The following is an 18171-nucleotide window of genomic DNA, read 5'->3' on the forward strand; positions in this document are numbered from 1 at the left end:
CTCAAGTTTGATTGTCTCTGCCAGTACGTATTTCGTTGAGCATTTGTGGTCGGTTAGGTAAATTAGTTTTTCAAATAAAAAAAAACACTAGACAAGCACAATATTATGACATGACATTTATAGAAAATGGATATTCGTAATGGAATACGCACGAAATGAATCGCGCGACTCGGCTCAATGAGTCACGACGGTAATTTGCGCGTTTCGGTTATTTTTGTTTTACTGTTTTCCGTCGATACGATGTCTATCAGTTAATTGTCGAAATAGAATAAATAAACACGATCTTTACGATCACACCGTAAAACAACGATAGCGTTGCGGCGTTAAAACATTTTAGTTGTTTTGGTGGCGGGTTACGACGTTGTTCGTATCATTCATGAAGCGTTTTTAACGCTCGAAAGAAGATTTATCGAAAAATAACGAAAAATAACGGATTTGTGACAATAACTAGTAGAGATATAATGCTAAAAAGCAAATTTCTTTTGTGTGTTAAATGGAACACTCAATGTTACAATGGTATATTATTGCATTTTTGGCTTCCTTTTAGATTTCTTTACATAATTCTAGGATATGGGTAAATATATTTCGAAAATTTCAGAGATTGTATTATAAAAAAATAAAAAATATGTATTTTTCAAATTTCCAAGAATTATTACAAATACTTAAACTGAAATCAAAACTAGGTATATTAGGTATTTACTTTAGATAGTCTATGCTTACTTTGCTATAAATATCGTAATCATCAAACAGGGAGTTCAAAATTCTACGCTAGTCCTTCTAAAATATAAAATCATTAATCATTTTTCTTTGTTTTTTCTTTATATGGAACACCCATTTTTTGTATTTAAAGTATTTTTAATGGTTTCGCATACACGCAGTATTATTTCATATGGCTCTTTCAGGGGTAAAATACGATAGAAAAATCATTGGGTGGCTTTGATAAAAATGTACTGTGAATATGAAATATAAAACTGTGAATATATGCGCAACCGTTAAAAATTTTGAAATACTCTAAATACAAAAAATGTTCATTTTTTAACTCTCCATCTATTGAAAACATAATATACAGGCTGTTCCATTTAAAACAAAAAACGAAGAAAAATTATTTTATATTTAAGAAAGCTTGGCGTAGAATTTTGAACATCCTGTATGATTTACCATTATCATATTTATAGCAGAGTAAGTACAGACTATACTATAGACTATTTAAAGTAAATATTTAATATAGTTTTGATTTCAGGATTGTTCTAGTATTTTTAATATTTTTTTTAAGAAAGGCTAAAAAATAAATATTTTTTATTTATTTTTAATATCTCTGAAACCATCGGAAAATAAAATATGGTGGTTCGGTTTAAAATACGCAAATCAGTAAATACTACAAAATATTTTATTCAACTTCATAAAATAATATAATTAATATATGTATTTTCGTGTAAAATAAACAGCAATTATTATATTATAAGATGTTTGAAAGATATAACTACCGTTTGGTAGCTGATCAAAATATATTTTGATAACAATCTTTAATTCGTTAACAAAATGTTTACCTCTCGGTAGGGTTTATTTATTATTCAATGTTTATGTGTAAAAAGCTGTTTACCTGTCAGCATTGCTAGTACATATTTTTTATTTATTATGCTGAACCTAACACAAATATTTTCATACAGCTAACAAATTGGTGAAAATAATTATGTTTGTTTTAACAAGCCAGTTAGACAAATAAACTATTTTTGTATCAAAATTTTTTCAAATTATTTTATGAAAAAATGATTTTAATTTATTAAAATAGTAGAAAAATATATACACAAAGTTAGTAACATAAAATTTTGTGTATTCTATTTATCAATCAGCAAGATATTAGGCTCCGTGTACTCTCCTAACCCAGTGTGTTTATTACATAAAAAATAAATAGATATTTTAAGAAATTATTTTGGTGGCAAAGGTCCAACAAGAGTGGACTACAATAATCCCATCACGAAGATATATAGGCAGTACTTAAAATGAGAATTGTTGTCAAAATATATGTTCTTATGTAAATGATAACAATAGGTCGTAAAACTAGGGTTTTCTAGACTTTATTTTTAATTCTCTGAAATATCGAATATTGGAAAATTTACTGTATTTTAAGGATATAAAACACATACTTATCAACATTCATAGAAAATACGTCATAAAGTACAGTAGGCAACAAGAAAGAAGACCATACCTGAGATGAGACTATGATATCTCGTGGTTACTAAGCGATGAAACCGATCCCAAAACACAAAAAACCACGAAGCAAACGATACAACGAGGCGCCGTGTGCAACCCAGGTGATGGAAAAAAATGATGAAGAAACGAAAATCAATGATGGAAAATAAAAGGAGCAAACAGGAGCCTAAAGCCCCAATTTGCAGCCAAGAACCAGAGTTGCCCAGGATTGTGGGCTTCGTCCAGAACAACCGCGGATGTGTACTGGTGTATACGGTTGCGAGTTGTTGAGGGCTGAGCCGTTTAATCTTTTTCTTCTAATATAACTACTATAACTAAAATTAGTTATTTATGGTATTGGTGTGTTATCTTACATATAAGTCACGCTGGAAAATGTTTAGCTAATTTTCTCAAGTGACTTATTTGTTATAACACGAGAGTGCCATACAAAATTTTATCCAACACCAGAACTGTTTCATGTGCAATCTCTAAAGAATAATTGATTTAAAAGGATCTACCAGTTCTACTTTTATTGTTGCGAATTAATAAATTATCAGTTATAACACACTAGTGTGTTATAACTTCAAAAACTCACGCGAGTGTTCTTCTTCTTCTTCTTTTTTTTATGATGGCTCTGCTACAAGGCAACCGCCAGCTCAATTTGAGAGTGACCAAGATGTTGACTGGCTCTAAACCATATCAATATCATACACGCGAGTGTTATTATTTATTTAATCTACGACAATGTCATTATGACAGATTTAACATGGTCATTTGGATGTCATTATGGCTTTCATAATAGCACTAGTGCTATTGATTTCTTGATTCCTTTCCCTTTACACCAATCTTCAAGTTTTACATAGGCTTGCTCGTACATTTGTGTTGATTTTTTGGGAAGTAGGGAATCGACGACGTTTTGCGCAATGCATTCAATATCCGAAGGGACACTTTCAGAATCACCCATATTAATATTATTTTTTGTTTTTTGCTAAAACTGAACGTAACACAAAATTGAACATCAATAATTGAGTTGTCAAAGTCAAAATGGAAACAATCAACAAGCACGATTACCACGGCGTCGAATAATGGGCACCTGATAATTTTAAATTTTAATTTTTATGAGGATATCTGATATTTTAAATTAAATCAAATCTCTTTGGATCGTCCCTCGTGTCGCGTCGTAGATTAAATTTTGAATGATACACGTTCGATACGAACTTTTGAATGAAATTGTAAAAACTTGTATCATTAATAACTATTATATGTATGTATACATGTGAGTAATGTCTGTATAAGTAGTGTCTGTGGGATAAAATATAATTATATACAGGGTTGTTCACCACATACGACACGGAGTATTGTAGCTAAACGATTAGATTTTTACAAATTGTAAGTTTTGGGTTCGTTGAAGGACTATTAGAGCTACAATTTAAAAATATTTTACAAGATACAGAGTGTCCCAAATAAGTAAAAAATATCATAGTTGTATTTTTTTAAATGGAACACCCTGTATGTTATTCTATTTTTGGATTCTACGCTTGAAATAAAGGTAAATTTGATTAAGGTTTATCACACTTAAACCTTACCGGTTTTGAAATATTTTCAATTTTAAGAAATTGCAGTAAAAATTTTAATGTTTCATTTCTCCAAGGGTATCAAAGTTTTTAATACCAAATATTTACTGAAGATTATTTATTGATCAGATATTGGGTTGCAATAATAAAAATTTTACTACCTTATGCAGAGTGTCCAAAAATTTATATTAAATAATTACTAGCTTTAAACGGCAATAACGTGTTTAAGTTAAATGGAACACCCTGTATCTTTTACGTGAACCATATGCACAATTTAATTGTCTATCAAATTTTATTATACCATTTTTTACCTATCTCTGCAACTTTTCGTAGAAAATGCATTTTCTTATAATTTAGACCTCATTTATCACTATACCTATGGAATATTGATTTCAATTTTTTTTTAAGCAACATATATGCAGAAAATGTACAAGTGTAAATATTGCAAGCCTATTGGTATACCAAAAAAACTATTTAAATCTTTATAAAAGAGTATACGAATTAAATATACCATCATTATTTCCGACCAAAAATTAGTTAATTACATACTTTTAAATTGTTTTAATTAATAAAGTATTCTAAATAAATGTGGATTTGGCTCAGAAATCAATATAATAATAAATTATGAAAATAAACGTCTGTTTTTATAAATCAGCATTCGTCAAAAAATGAAATAAAATTTATAAGGCCGTTACTTTTTACCACACTGTCTAATACACACACAAAATTCAGTTTTTAGTATTTGGAGCAATTATTATTAATCAACAATAAACAGTCAATTAATGTAGTCTGAATACTGGGATCATATTAATTGGTCGTTTTTAACAAAAAAAATTTAAATAGTTTTTTATTTTTTTTATGAAATAAGCGAGCTATATCGACAATATTAGTATCTGTACTCTTGGAAAATTTGTTACATCTTTAAAAATAATCTAAAATGTCAATATTCCATGGGTATATAAATGAAGTCTAAATTATAAGAAAATGCATTTTCTACGAAAACTTGAAGAGATAGGTAAAAAATGGTATAATACAATTTGATAGACAAGTATATTGTGCATCTGATTCACGCAAAATATATAGGGTGTTCCATTTAAATTAAACACGCTATTGCCGTTTAAAGCTAGTCATTATTTAATATACATTTTTGGACACTCTGTATAAGGTAGTAAATTTTTTATTATTGCAACACAATATCTGGTCAATAAATAATCTTCAGTAAATATTTAGTATTAAAAACTTTGATACCCTTGGAGAAATGAAGCCTTAAAATTTTTACTGCAATTTTATAAAATTGAAAATATTTCAAAAACGGTAAGGTTTAAGTATGATGAACCTTAATCAAATTTACCTTTATTTTAATGGTAGAATCTAAAAATAGAATAATATACAGGGAGTTCCATTTAAAAAAATACAACTATAATATTTTTTACTTAGTTGGGACACTCTGTATCTTGTAAAAATATTTTTAAATTGTAGCTCTAATAATCCTTCAACGAACCCAAAACTTACAATTAGTAAAAGTCTAATCGTTTAGCTACAATACTCCGTGTCGTATGTGGTGAACAACCCTGTATAACTATACTAATATAATTAGATGTTATTCCTACTTTTTAAATGTCAACTTCTTTCCTTTTTGGTTACTTTGTTTGTATTTACATTAATAAATTAGTTAATTTAATATCAACTGTACCGTTCACCTTCTTAACTTAATTGGTTTTAGTTTTGACGGAAACTTTGCCAGATGTACTGGTTATTAACGGACTTCTGGAATAATATCCAGACGGACGAATGGACCTCATGCTTCTGGCCAGGCGTGCACGCAAGTATATAGGTCAAACGGATTATAAAGTCAAGATATATTGAGTTAGAACGAGGTTCTGTTGTGAATACGCTTCTTTATATGCCACAACTTTAATTACTTTAGCCAACGCCTATAAAGATTAACGATATTGCTTGGTTTAAATATATCACACAATATATAAATTTCGGGTTTGTACGAATTAATCTTGCTGTGACGTGTATTTGTATAAACAAACGTCAAACGAAACGATTCATTTTTCAAAATATTTGTGTTAAAAGTTCACGAAATTGATGAATTTGTCAAACAAAAAAGAGTGTGATATAAAGAAAGTTTAAAAATGAAATTTGAATACGATAACCTAAACTAGCAGCATTTAAAAAAAAACAGTGTGCTGTGTGCTCACGGAAAAAAATATTTATAACTAAGGGGGCTATGAGAAATTGCTGGAAATTATTTTCAAGTTTGTAAAACGGCCGCTAGGGGGCGCAACTGCTATGGAAAATAAGAAAATATAATGTTTACAGAATTTTGCCTATATAATGGGTACTATAAATAATAGCTTCATAATCTTCAGTAAATTTTGGATTTCTTTGTTAGAACCAGTTTCCCCTACCTGCTAAAATAAGGTGGTGGGGGAAGGTTAGATCTATCTCAATTTAAATGTTAATAACTCCGGACTAGATCATCAGAATCCAATAAGCGAGGGCTCGTTTAAAAGAGCGTTTCTTACTGTATATTATACAATAAAAATAATAATAATAAGGTTTTGAACGTAGACGCTAGGGGGCGCTTTCTTACAATTTAAAAAACATAGCGCGTTTTTTCAAAAAAATTAAATACGATAGTATATGTAATTTTAGCTGATAGGAAAGAGTAGTAAAAGCTTAAAAAGTCAGAGAAAACCGCATCTTGATATGTTCTTTCAAACCGAAGATATTAGCAAAATTATAATAAATACCAAAAAATAAGCCCTTAATTACCTTATTTTTACAATACGGTATCAGTAGCCCTCTTGATTATGCCCATTCTAACAAAAAAATAAGATAGAAACAGTTTGTTTATTTTAAAATCGACAAAATACCAGAATACCATAATACCAGATGTATTAATATGTAATAATTAAGATATTAATAACAGTGAACAAGAAACGATGATTCAGTGAAGTCATGGTAGGCTTTGGAAAAAAGTTGCTTTTGACGTAATAGTATAAGCGTCAAATTGTTATATTAGATCAACATTTTGATAGTCCTGGCAGCGTTTTTTTTTTGTCTTTTAATTGCCTTTTCAAAATGCCTTTATTATTTGAGGTAGTTGAAGTTGTTGACATTTTTTAATAATTTTGAAGTACATACAGTATCAAGTTTATAATAATGATTTTCTTAGCTTCAAATCAAATGTTTTTTGGTCTTTGCGAGATCCTTACCACTTTTTTTCTCGCTAGCTCGTCTGTCGAGGCCGTGTAGTGTGACACGCCGCGGCCATGAATTTTTACTCCCATCGCGCGTAAAAAAATTACTTCAAAAAAATGCGGTAATAGTACAATATCCACTGGAACAGAAACAAAGCAAAGTAAAGTAAACTTATAACAGGCTTCATAGACAATGCAACGAGCTCAGTACAATGCTTCCATGTCATAATACGAAGCTGACAATAGCCGCCTCTATTGTAACCCAACTTTTAACGAACTTTAATTGGTGTTTATAAGTTGCAAAGTCGATATTTGTGAAAGGAAAGATCCGAGGCTGATATTATCCAGACCGGTTTCAAAGCTCTGGAAAGACTGTTTGCTTATTATTAAGTGAGTGTGGAGCTTCCTGAATAGCATATTAAATATTTAGATAAGGAGCAGTGGTGTATGTTTTTGTCTATAGTTATTTTATTTCGGAACTATAGCGTGTACCAGCGACTTCGTTCGCGTCGAGTTAATCATTTGTAATGGTGATGATAAAGCAAAGCAAGAATTTCCATTAACATACAAACTGGATAAAATTTTCTCACATTTATGTGTAAAACTTGGAAAATAAGTTTGTTATAATAATGCTTTTATTTATTCACTATTCTAATAAAAAATATGCTTTCCTTTAGAAACTCTCTATTTATTTATCTAGTAATGCTAAAACACTCTATATGAAAGTCGATTGGAGAAAATAGTTTGATTCACTGGCAAGCGATATAAATATTTGTGATCAGGTAAAATTGTGATGTAAGAGGAGGCTTAGCTTGCACGGGCGCGGCAGGTCAGTCAGTCGTTGATAGGCCGACCGGCTGTGTGGTGCTGTATTTTGTCACAGAGCTGACAAATGGAGGTGGTGAGTCTTTTCACTAATATAGTTGCAAGTCGTTTGACTGTAAGCCAACGGGGTCGTTTGACCACGGTGAGAAAACCTCTTGGGAAGTCCTGCCTTCGAGTTGGTCTTGAGAGTTTGAGGTCTCCATAATGTCTTCTCGAATGACGATGCGGCGTTGGGATAGTGAGCTACCCAATTTATTAACCAATAGATCCGAATAATATTTGAATTATATGGAAGATATGGAATGTGATATATTGAATAGAATATCAGTGATGTCAGTGGCTAGGGGGCGGAGTACCCCCGGGTGAGTCTTACTATTTAACTATCAATTTTATCCAGATCAGTAAATGTTTGTTTTGTTATTTTCATGAACAATGAGAGAGTGCTTGCCAATGACCAACTAAATGGATATTTGAGGTGAATTTGCATTGTGAGATCCGGTTGAGTAAGCCCCAAAAATACCGATTTTACATATGTCAACATGAGAAAAAACAATATGGCGATATTATTATATAACTTGGTAATATTTGAGGGGTAGTTTCATCTCGTTGGAATTTGACTTTCAAAAAATCCGTTTGCCAAAAATAAGCTTTTTACGTCAAGCAGTTTAAGCAGAATCGTGGTTAAGAAATTACCCAATTTTTTGGAACACTCTGTATGATTCATTAAAAAATTTCAAAATATGTAAAAAACTAAATAAATTATGCTTGTCCAAGCGTTTTCCCGAAAGACTAACCGTTTTTTAAATAATAAATATTGTAATATTTGAGGGGCGTTTTCGCCCTCTTCGAATTTGAGATTCGAGAAACCCCTCCTTATCGAACCTCTACACCCCACAGTCAATCCGTTTGTCAAAAATCAGCTTTAAACGTCAAGCAGTTTAAGCAGAATCGTGATTACTCAATGGTCATATTTTATGAATATATCTTAAAATATGTAAAACAACAAAATAGAATATACGTGTTTAAGAGTTTTTCCGAAAAACTCGCCGGTTTTTAAATAAAAAATATTTTAATATTTGAGGGATAGTTTCACCCCCTTAGAATTCGAGTTTCGAAAAATCCCTTCTTATCGAACCTCTACACCCTAAAGTCAATCTGTTTTCCAAAAATCAGCTTTTTATGTCAAGCGCTTTAAGCAGGATCGTAATTAATCAATGACCAGATTTTTCGAAACACCCTGTATACATTTTTAAAAAATCTTGAAATATGTAAAAAAACAAAATAAAATATACGTGTTTAACCGTTTTTTCGGAAACTTGACCGTTTTTTAAATAAAAAACATTGTAATATTTGAGGGGTGGTTTCACCCTCTTGGAACTGGAATTTCGAAAAATCCCTTCTTATCGGACCTCTACACCCTAGAATCAACCTGTATGCCAAAATTGAGTTTCTTACGTTGAGTGGTTTGAGCAGGATCGTGATTAATCAGTCAGTCACTTAAGGATTTTATATATTAGTATAGATAAATATAAATGTAGCTTTTCCTAATCTAATTTTCAGTAAGAAAAACAGATCTAAAGCAAAAACGAAAATAACATAAACAAGCAATATTTTATTTTTCTGGTTGATATTTTTCCGAACTTTTTTTCCTAAAAGGAAAGAAAAACACTGTACCGAATCGAGCATGAGATGTCGTTTTGAAAAATAACACAGGAAATTGCTTGCTTTATTTTGACATTTCCTATTAAACAGTACCTCTCTCTTAGGAATATATTTCTGCTCCCAGCTTATAAATTTATTGTTGTTGATGTAAAGCTGCGAAAATAAAAATACTCGAAAAATCCTTTCATCCAGTAAAATGGACGATATGAAAAAAAATATTAATTCACAAAAATTAATCTTGAGAGTCCATTTTATTAGTCCGAAAAAAGTAGCAAAATAAACGTTTTATGTCAAACTGGCTAGCTATTTTTACACAAATGAAGAAGGAAATTAAAGATAAAGGATTATACTATATCCGTATTGTAGCACATTTTTAGACAACTCCTTTATTTTTGAGATTTTGATGGTCAAACATCAACAAAATATTCCTTATGTTTGGACTAAATTTTCTCGAAAATAAAGACATAATTTAAAATTCCGTTACAATACGGAAATAGATTGAAGTTTTGTGATTACAGTGGTATATAATTTATATGGTTTTGTAATAAATTGTTTGGCTATTTTATAGCAAATGCTGAAGCTCTGCAAACCTTAATCAAAGCACGTGTGTTTGGAATTTTACGTGTGGCTTAACAGGACAGGATCGGGCTAAACCTTAGCCTTGTTTATAATATATTAAAGTTGCCCAACCGACTTGGGTCAAGATGTCCGCATGCCAGAAGAGGACAATGCGTAAACCCTTAATGTAGTCAAAAAAATCGATTATTTTAAACATTTTCCTCAGAGTAATGAAATAATATAGCCCCGGTTTCTGTGAACTTTAATAGTGATCAGCTGATTAATAAATTTAAACGAAACTTTTATTTTTATTGTAAATTCAAAGTCAATACCTCTGTCGGTACTTAAAGTTCTAAGGAAAGGTGTACGTCATGCGTTCAGCTTCACGATTTAATTACGTCTCGTGATACTTGATTTGTTTATTTATTAACGGGTCGTTGTAATTTTCCCTATAGCTTGAATTTTTTTAAGTGCAAGCTAGAAACACTTGCATTTTTGGTAAAAATAAATGGAATTGAGTGGGTGTTCGATAGTGGTCGCGCTATTAGAACCCTGAATTCAAAATAATAGATTGTAGTTTTTCAAGAACTTTGTTAATATTTCTGCTGTATTTTCTTTGTAGACAGTATGTGAAAATCTTTATCATTATGTATAGTCGATTTTCTGAAAATTGCTATGCTCTTCACTAAAACTAGATGGATAGTTTAGTTTCTTTTGAATGGAAACACAAGCGTATCATTAATTTTTCATTAATTTATAAATAATTAAAATTTCCGATATTGAAAATGTTTACTCGTTTCTACACCACCCAAGAGATAAAGTACATGGCGCGTTTATTTTAACGTGGTCTCCCCGGAGGCCTACTCCACTAGGTAAATTAAAAACTTTAACTTATCTGCACAAGCCCGACGGATCTGGCTCATTGATGTCAAAGTCGATCGAGTCTGCTGTGCTGGGCTCATCAGGGTGGTCTCTCAATACGTCCAACTCTTCATCTTCAGCCGCCAGAGGATATCTACAACGAGCAAGTCCAACTCCTCTTCATCGGATTCATGAGTGACACTTCAGTGACGTTGTCACAGGATTTCCAATTGCAGTATACACAAATCATTGAACATTTTAATCTTTCTGCTTCCGCAGGCACCACAGTTGTTGGTTTTGCGTTTACAGAATAAAAATGCCAATAGGGATTTTGAGCTGGATCTTTCAACGTTGTGATTGGTGTAATGCCTGTTTTGTTTCTTCCAACCCCATTCTTCGGCATATTTTACAACCTGACCAATGCTGAACCTGGTGGTACGTTCGCAATGAATGCTGTCCAGCACGACAATTAATTACCTATTCATAAATTATGAGCGAATTACTGATACGTTTTCTGTTTCATGACAAAATTGAAAAACCTAACTAATACTAGTTTTATAAACTAATTTCAGATGCTCAGAAACATGTCTAATGATTTTATATATTATATTTGAAAAAAGTATTTTAAAAATAAGCGGTTTGCAATCGTGATTTTACTTTACTTGATAGGGAAAGGCGTATCGGCAACGCCGCAACAGCACACCGTCGCGCGTCGCGTCTGTCGGTCGCATTTCTCTCACTCCGACTTAATAAGATCCCTATGCGATTTACTTCCACACATGTAAATGCCGACCCAAAAGTAACAGTTGCCAGCACGGTATATTTCCTTCGGCCACACACCCGCTTTACCCGACCCCTGAGAGCGACCCGTACAGTACAGCGTAATAGACTCTTAATATGCAAGTTAACTATTTGAAAACAAGCAATCAAGAACACATTGTATAAAAGATGGACTAACCAATATACATTGATTTGTTTTGATCCAAAATGTAAACAATCCATTTGTCTGAGCCCCTATGCTTACATAGTTCATTGCGATAGGTATAGTGCAGTAATGCTTAAAAATAAATAGAAAAGTAATATGATTTTAAAAAAATTGCTTGTTTTTATTAAACACCTGATACTTATTTTCTTTTTAATTGTTTATGATAGCTTAATGTACCCAACTGAATTTATGACAAGCAGCTGTCGAATATACACTTTCTCGAAAAAAAAAAAAACGTCATCCAGTTATCTTTTCGCTTTAATAGAACAAAATCATATCGTATTTTAGTCCATTGGCCAGATTTTTTTTAGAAATTTAAAAGTACATTTTTCACATTGATTCTAATATCTTGACAGGCCCCTCTTTACTCGACCAGTAATAATGATACGGCCGACTAAAATTAGAAGTTCTGTGTACTAATTTAAACTCAGAGACCCAAACACTTTAAAAATAGACGTTCTGTTAGGTAAGCAGTGTCATAAATTCGACGAACTCATTTAACAATTTCGATAGAATTAGGTAGGGAAGAAACAAAAAATTGGTAAGGAATTTTATTGCCAATATTAAATTAATTAATGCAAATTAAAAAAAAGTGTGTGATGATTTTGTAGAGAAAGATTTCCTTTTTTCTTTTTTTAGATTTTTTTTTTCATGTATTCATACGTAGGAAAGAGAAGTCATGGCTACGTAACATAAGAGACTAGACCCACACCGATGGAAACACCCTTATCCATCAAGATCTGGACAGGGAGTCATATATGTACATACTATATACTGCCATTACTCGCTGACGAGTATTTGACACGCATCAGAAGATGGTCACGCATGGCGTTTTCTTTCATGAGCTTTTCTGTGACTAAAAAGCTCGATACGTGATGTTATCTGTCTACCGCACTCCGGACATTCAAAAATCTCATTGCTTTGTTGCCTCTTTACTTTTTGGTTGTCGCTGTTAACTGAGTTTATAATTCTTCTCCGTTTCGTTCTATTATGAGCTATTATGAGCCCACTCATTCTGCACATTCAGAATTATAACATGCACAGACTTCTCGAAGGCCTTTGATAAGATGGACCATGGGATTATGGCAGAATTTTAGAATTTAGAATGAGTGGGAGGGGGGTTAATCACTTCGACCTTACAGATCCATTGTGTCCCCCTTTCTTGAATCATAACTCATCGTACAGTCCCAGGGCTTTGACAAAAGCCAGTATCTGGGACGGTTTTATAGAGGGTAGTTCTCCATCTCTAATATCAGTCGTACCAAAATTCATGGCACGAATGGTTGTCGTCTCGGCGCACTCAGTGATGAGGTGTACTGGTGTTTCCCCATCTTCCCCACAGAATCTGCATTCGCCGTTTCTTCTTAGTTTCAATCTACTGAGGTGTTCATTGAGGAGACAGTGTCCTGTTAAAAACCCCGTGACAATCCGAAGATTGTTCTTACTCAGACCTAGGAAGATCTGTGATTTTTATTGATCATAAGCCCTCAGAAACTTCTTCGAGTGTCCTAGACCATTGCAAGATTTCCATTCCAGGTTGCGGATGGAATCTTCCAAGTTCTTGAGTTCCTCCTTGAGTTGGTTACCACTTGGAAAGCAGAACGGTTCTGGTCCAGTTAGTGGAGTGTTCGCTCCTTTTCTACCTAGATTATTTGCTTTTTCATTGCCTTTTATCCCTTGGTGAGCAGGCACCCAGTGTAGGAGGACTTTGTTTTCTTTGCCTAATTTATTCAGCTTCTCTATGTATTCTTTGACCAATTTCGAATTGATTGAGACTGAGTTGATCGCCTTTAACGCTGCTTGACTATCAGATAAGATGGCTATTTCTTGTTTCCGATAGTTCCTATCTAAGATAAGTTGTACGCATCTCTCGATAGCGTAGATTTCTGCCTGTAGGATACTAGGGTAAGTGCCCATTGGTTCGGAGTAATTAGCTCTCGGCCCAACACTCCGATCCCTGTTCCCGTATTGGTTTTGGAAGCATCAGTATACCAAGTTATGGTATGGTCTTTTAACTGCTGGGCAAGCGTTTCGCTCTTCTAATCCTTCTTATTGCTCAATACTACATTGACATGTTTGTCAAAGTTGTACGTTCTTGGCATATCGTCCACTGGGAGTTGCAGGAGTGGTATTTCCTTCTTGAGGGTGTTCCAAGCCCCTGATCTGACAATTCTCCCAGTACTAATTCCGTTAGTGACCATTCTAATCATTGTCGCATTGGCATATCTACCAATGACAATGTGCAGTGGTGTTAGATCTAGAATGACCTCCATTGCTGCTGTTGGACAGGTTCTCATGGCATTTGAGTTGACCTCCGCCACGGAAATCTTTAGTAAAAGGCGAAGGATTTATTCGCTCTGACGGGAGTCCAGAGTCACAGAGAAAATGTCACAAATGGGATTTGATAATAAATTAATAAAGTTCTTTTCCTCATACGTACATCAACGCAAGCAATATGTTGAATATAATGGTCACAGATCGTGTCCCTTTATAGCCACTAGCGGTGCACCGCAGGGCAGCTGTTTGGCACCACTGATATTTTCAATATACATAAACGATATAGTGGCCCAATTAAAGAGCTGTTCGCTTTTATTTGCAGATGATCTGAAGATTTTTAGTGTCGTCCGGTGTAAGGATGACTGCATCCGTCTGCAGGCCGATCTTGATATTATCTCTAATTGGTGCGTGGAAAATCGACATTGCTTTAAACACCTCTAAATGTAAAAAAATGTCCTATTCTCTGAAACGTATTGAACTTGACCACCCCTACACCATAAATAGCACAATCCTGGAAAATTGTGAGCATGTTAAGGACTTGGGTGTTTACTTGGATAAGAAACTGACTTTTAACATACATATTGATGAAGTATTCCGTGGCGCTCTTAAATCTTTAGGATTTCTCCTGAGATCCACAGAAGGTTTCAATAGTCCATTATGTCTAACGGCATTATACATGAGCCTTGTGAAATCAATAATCAATTATGCCTCTCAAATTTGGTCACCAATTCACCAGGTAATTCAGCGTAAATTCCTAAAATATCTCTCGTTCAAACTGGATGGTGTTTTCCCAGAGCGTACTTACAGCTGTTGCAAAGGTTTGATTTTTTATCTATTGAGCAAACTCATAGACTTCACTCTTTATCTTTCCTTTATAAACTTTGTAACGGTCATGCTGACTGCGCTTCGTTATTAGCTCGGCTGAACTTTTCAGCTCCGCTCGTCCGTACTAGAAATCAAAACACGTTCTACCTGTCAAACGTCAGGACTTGTTTAGCCGGTAAGGCACCCCTCTACCGGGCCTGTACTGATTTCAATGATGTTGAGAGCCTGGCATCTGTTGATATATTTGGCGACTCGCTGCGTCAATTCAGGAATGTTTTGGTCCGGCAAATGAAGAATCCTAGCATTTTTTGACATTTTTTATTGTAGTTCGTTAGAATTAAAGGCTGATTCATGGTACACCGTGACGGGCCGGGGCCGTGCGACGGTGAAGGCACGGCCAAACATTGTCAAATGTTATTTATACTTATGCATTCATGCTAAACCGAGCACGGGCCGAGCTTCGCCAAAACGCGTCCGTGCCCCGTCCGAGAAATGTCGGTGTACATTTTTCCTCGGATCCGCTACGGTCCGGCCCCGTTGCGGCAAACATAAATGAGTCGCCCGGGCTAAATACTTCGTTCGTCTACGGGCCTATAGCAACTGTTTTCTAGCAGTGTTGCCGCACCCAACTTTTAGCGCGTACCACATTATAAACTAAAAATGAACCACTTTGGTACAATTTTTTAAAGCACAACAAAATACATCTGCAAATGACTTTAACCGGTTTGGTCGCTGTGAATTTCTTCATAAATTTCTACAAAAAAAAACTTCCTGGAGAAAGACACAAATCGAGACGAAACATGAAATAGAAATTCAGAAAACCCAATTATAAGTATGTATAGGTTGAAGAAATCTAAGTAATTCTAATACTACACAAAATACTTGGAAAACTTAAATTTTATTAAGAAAAAATGCAAATATAGAAGCATGTTAGAAACAGTAAATTTTCAAGTTTTTTCTTCGGGTTATTTAATATAGGCAACGCTATAGACATTACAACGTTTATAATACGTCGTTAATTAATGCGGATTGTCTCCGAATGGTATCGGTAAGCGCGTTTAATTCAATATCAACGACAATAATTATTAAATATCTATTCATTTTCGGTGCGCGTGGGAAATAATTATTGTACCAGATCATCCTGGATTTGAAAATGTAGTACCACTGTACCAAATAGAATTAAAAGTATCAAATTTGGTACAGATGTACCACTGCGGCAACACTGTTTTCTAGAATATAATCGGCACGGACATGATCCCCGTTGTCCACTCGGTGTAGCATATATTGAAGGCCCGGACGTGGCTCGGTGTCTACTTTACGGAACGTGCCCGGCTCGGGTACGGCCCGGTGTACCATGAATCAGCCTTAAGAGTTTTACTTTCACTTTTAAATTTATACTAGGTGTTATTTTTTTAAGATTACATATAGATTGTTATATTTTGCATTGTACTTTTATTGTTGATTTGTGCTTATGTTAGCTTCATTTATTATGAATGTTGTGAATTTTTTAGTGTACACAATTGTCTTTAATTTGGGATATCCTGTTAGACAATAAACTATTATTTATTTATTTATTATATTAATCCCCCGTGGAAAATGTCCTTGTACCTTTTGAGTTGTCCACCCGGCCTCCTCTTACCGTCTACAAGCTTACCGTAAAGCAGAGATTTTGGTATGCGGTTTTCTTGCATTCTGCATACGTGACCAGCCCATCTTAAGCGGGATTTTGTAATCATGACTTCAATACTCTCGCTGTTAGCTTTTTCAAGGCCCGATACGTTTGAGACATGATGGAACCATTTTATTCTAAAGAGTTGTCTAAGATATCTCTGTTGCAACTTGTTTAATGCGTTCATGTGTCGGCGGTACGGCACCCTGGTTTCGCTTACATATAACATGGTGGGGATTATTATTGATCGGTACACTGCAAGTTTTGTTTTTGTGCTCAAGTCATGATTGTAGAAAACCCTGTCTTTTAATTTCCAGAATGCTCTTGATCCTGTGCTGAATTTCAGAGTCGATATTGGCCTTTTCCGAAATCAAACTGCCGAGGTAATTGCATTCCGCCACGTTTTCCAATAGTTCCTCTCCGATGTTTATAGCATTGTTGTGATCTTCCGAGGGAGTGCACATGATTTTAGTTTTATCGATGTTCAGCTAAAGTTTCAAAGCCTCTTATGCCCAGGTATATGTGTCCAACATTTCGTGCAATTGCTGTAACATATTTGCAACTAGAGCACAGTCATCAGCGTATTGAAGTTCTGTGATGAGTTTTGTAGAGAGTCATATCCCATATTAATCGCCAACCTCAACAGAGACCATAGAATAGTAATAATTAAGAACCCCTTTATTACTTACTAGGGATAAAATCTGAAATGTGTAAGATATGCAAAAAAAAACCGGAAAAATCGATCATTGTTATTGATTTTAGTACAAATAGATCGGGACCCCCTCTCCCTCCCCGCTCCTACCAAAAAATAGTTGTATCAAAGAATACATTTTGTAGGTTCATATAATTTAATCAAACTATTGAAAATTATTTCCAATTATTTTTAAAGGTATATTTCATTTACTCCTCATTAATTTTAACTACACCTTTAACTGGACACATTTTTTGAAATTTCCAGTTTATTATTGGACAACCCTGTACATTTTTCTACCATGCTAATATACGAATAAAAGTATCTGTCGCAAAATACCTAAAAATAAATACCACAATCCAAAAATTAAACAGAACAAATCTATCTAGTTTTGAAACTAGTGTCGCGATAAATATAGTTTTTATAGCTATTTTTAACTACATTTGCTAGTAAATTTAACAGTTAATTAACGTTGGTTATTGGAAGTTTATTAGCAGTTATAATTATGTCAATAAGCCATATTAGAAAACTAATGTTCATCGGTCTGTAAATATTGCCGTCAGCAAACAGCCTAATAAAGCAAACAGCCTTTATTCTGTACCATAAATAATTGCTATGTACTCAGTGGGATAGTTAAAACACACTAAATATAGTCTTTATAGCTGTGGTTTAAGCATAATAATTATTTCATTTATGACCTATTAGGCCCCCGTAGAGTTTGTCAACTTTTTGTCAACTTCGATCGAAGCTACAAAAATAATAGAATTAAAAATAAAAAGTTTGAGACAAAATTGGAGTTGCAATTGGACTGGATAGTACATTATGTATATATTTTTATTGTT

General features: G+C 33.7%; 1 protein-coding gene and 1 non-coding gene across 2 annotated transcripts in view; both read right to left on the minus strand.

The window, feature by feature from the left end:
• The window catches only part of LOC115890735, a 354534-nt gene that overhangs the window by 307342 nt on the left and 29021 nt on the right, over nucleotides 1–18171 (minus strand). The gene's annotated exons all lie outside the window — the stretch shown is intronic.
• LOC115890783 lies at nucleotides 14171–14238 on the minus strand. Its single transcript, XR_004051704.1, has one exon. It is a non-coding gene; the product is annotated as a U5 spliceosomal RNA (small nuclear RNA).

This window comes from Sitophilus oryzae, unplaced genomic scaffold (genome assembly GCF_002938485.1).
Source record: "Sitophilus oryzae breed Bouriz unplaced genomic scaffold, Soryzae_2.0 scaffold_910_pilon_pilon, whole genome shotgun sequence".
In the NCBI taxonomy this organism is placed as follows: domain Eukaryota; kingdom Metazoa; phylum Arthropoda; class Insecta; order Coleoptera; family Curculionidae; genus Sitophilus; species Sitophilus oryzae.